Consider the following 2,451-nt stretch of genomic DNA (forward strand, 5'->3'; position numbering starts at 1 on the left):
CCGCCGCCGCGCGGGAACGGCTCCCGGGGCACACGGCTTTCCAGGGAGCCACCAGTAAGCGGCTTTGCCCTAACGCTCTGTAATTCCACGGCACGGCCTATTTACGGCATCGGAAATYCTAATCCCGGCCCGGGGCACACGTAGCCCGGAGCCAGCGGGAGCAGGACCCGCAAGCGGCGCTGCAYCAGGCGGGCACCCGGCGGCGGCAGCTCCCGCCGGCACCGAGGCCCGGGCCCAGACCGACCGCCGCCGGCRCAGCCGGCGGATCCAATTATAGCAGCTTTCGTTAGCAGGTTCCTGCGTCAGGAGAGCTGCCGCGGCTGAGCTCCGCACGGCGCGAGCCTGATGGTGCTACCCGCATGCGGCAGCCCCTGCGAGCTCCCAGGGATCACGCCTACCCGGGAACGGCCCCACGCCGCTGGGCAGCGGGTCGCTCCGGGAGGGGAGCCAGGAGAGGGACACGGGCAGGCGCCGGCGCCGTCTCCTGCGCAGGAACGCCACAGCTCGGCACGGAGGTGCCAGGACCAGGACCGCCACGGTCCCGGCCCGCAGCACCTGTACGGACACTYGGCAGGGGTGGGAGACGGAGATCCCCCTCCCCCCGCAACTCCTGCAAGCGCAGGATCTCGCCGCCCCCTCGCCGAGGTTTCCCAGGAGAAACGCCTACATGCCACCTCCGGCGCAGGCTGCTGCGCGAGGAGGGCCAGCTGCCCTGCGGCGAGCTCGCTGCGCCCCGACGGGGACACCCGCACCACGGGAGAGGGGCACGCTGCTGCGTCCCTGCCCCACGCTCCGGGAAATGGGCATGCTGCTGCATCCCCGTCCTGCAGCCTGGGAGAGGAGCATGCTCCTGCATCCCCACCTTGGGAGAGGGGCATGCTGCTGCATCCTTGCCCTGGGAGAGGGGTGTGCTGCCATGTCCCTGCCCTGCATCCTGGGAAACAAGCACACTGCTGCATCCCCGTCCTGCACCCTGGGAAATGGGCATGCTGTCGTGTTCCTGTCCTGCACCCCAGGAAATGGCCACGCTGCCGCATCCCCACCCTGCAGCCTGGGAGAGGAGCATGCTCCTGCATCCCTGTCCCATGAGAGCGGCACCCTCCCACAATCCTACTTCGGGAGAGGGGCACGCTCCCACATCCCCACCCCACGAGAGGGGCATGCTCCCGCATTCCTGCTCCACACCTCAGGAAAGGGGCATGCTCCTGCACCCCCACCCCAGGAGAGGGGCACCCCCCCACATCCCTGCTCTGCACCCCAGGAGAGAGGCACCCTCCCGCCTCCCTGTGCCCCAGGAGAGGGGCAGCCACCTGCCTCACTTCCCTTCAGCTGGGTCCCCAGCAGGGCTTGGGGACTGGCTACAGCACCTGCCCAGCTCCTCTGGGGCAATAATCACATGAGGCAACTTCCTCTAATGTTCTGCGAGAACATCAGCCGCCAGCCCRGCCAGAGGGACAAACCCTGCCTGCACAGCACGTCAGCCTGGGATCCTGCTGCTGCCCCAGCCCGTGCTGGCAGCGCGTGCTCTCCCCTCCCAGGCGCTGCAGAAAGCTGCAGTGCTGCACCGACACAAGCTCCTTCTGCAGCGCCGGCAGCCGAGCCAGTGGGACGGGGAGCCTGCCTGCTCGGAGGGCAGCCTGGCAGCATTCCCACGCTGCCGGCCTGGCCCTAGGACCCCCCGGCTCTGTGCCCCCTGCAGTCCTGTGAACCGCTCGCCCATGCCTGCCGGCTGCACAGCGGAGCTGCTGCCATTGGTGCTGCTCCCTGCCCGGCACGCTGGCATGTCGGGCCCTCRGGAATTGCATAATGCAGCCTGCGCCCAGGAACAGGTGCCAGCAGCGACRCACGGCACGGGGCGAACACTGCCCCGAACACCACCCGGGAGCGCCCCAGCTCCGCGGCCGGGCAGGCGCGAGGGCCGCGGACCGAGGCTGCGCCTCGCGGGGTGGCTGCTGCAGGAGGCCTGGAGCAGGGGGGGAGGCTGCCAGGCGGCCCAGCAGCCCGCTTTGCCGCTGGCACCCAGCACGGAGAAAGCAGGTGGGACCGGCTCCCCCAGTGCAGAGCCCTGCCGAGCCCTTGGCACCAGGCCCCGCACACCCGCCCCGCAGTCCCCAGGCCCGATGGGGCCTCCCCAGAGCATGGGCCGCTCCGGTGTGGTGCATGCAGCCCCCGCGCACTGGGCACTGTGCTGATGCCTCACCCCCCACACCCTGGTACGCCTGGCTCCATGCATTACCCGCCTCCCGGTACACCGGACCCGGTGCATTACCCCTGCCATGCCCGGCTCAGTGCATTAACCCCTCCCGATACACCGGACCCGGTGCATTGCCGCCGAACTCCTGCTCCAGGGCATTACCCGCCCCTGTACGCCGGGCCCGGCGCATTGCCCCCACCCCCGGCGGGCCCGGCCCGGCCCGGCCCGGCCCGGCGCACGCCGCCCCCGGAGCCGCT

The sequence above is a fragment of the Rhea americana genome, unplaced genomic scaffold (genome assembly GCF_003343005.1).
Source record: "Rhea americana isolate MKP2758 unplaced genomic scaffold, rheAme1 scaffold_685, whole genome shotgun sequence".
NCBI classification, from domain to species: Eukaryota; Metazoa; Chordata; class Aves; order Rheiformes; family Rheidae; genus Rhea; species Rhea americana.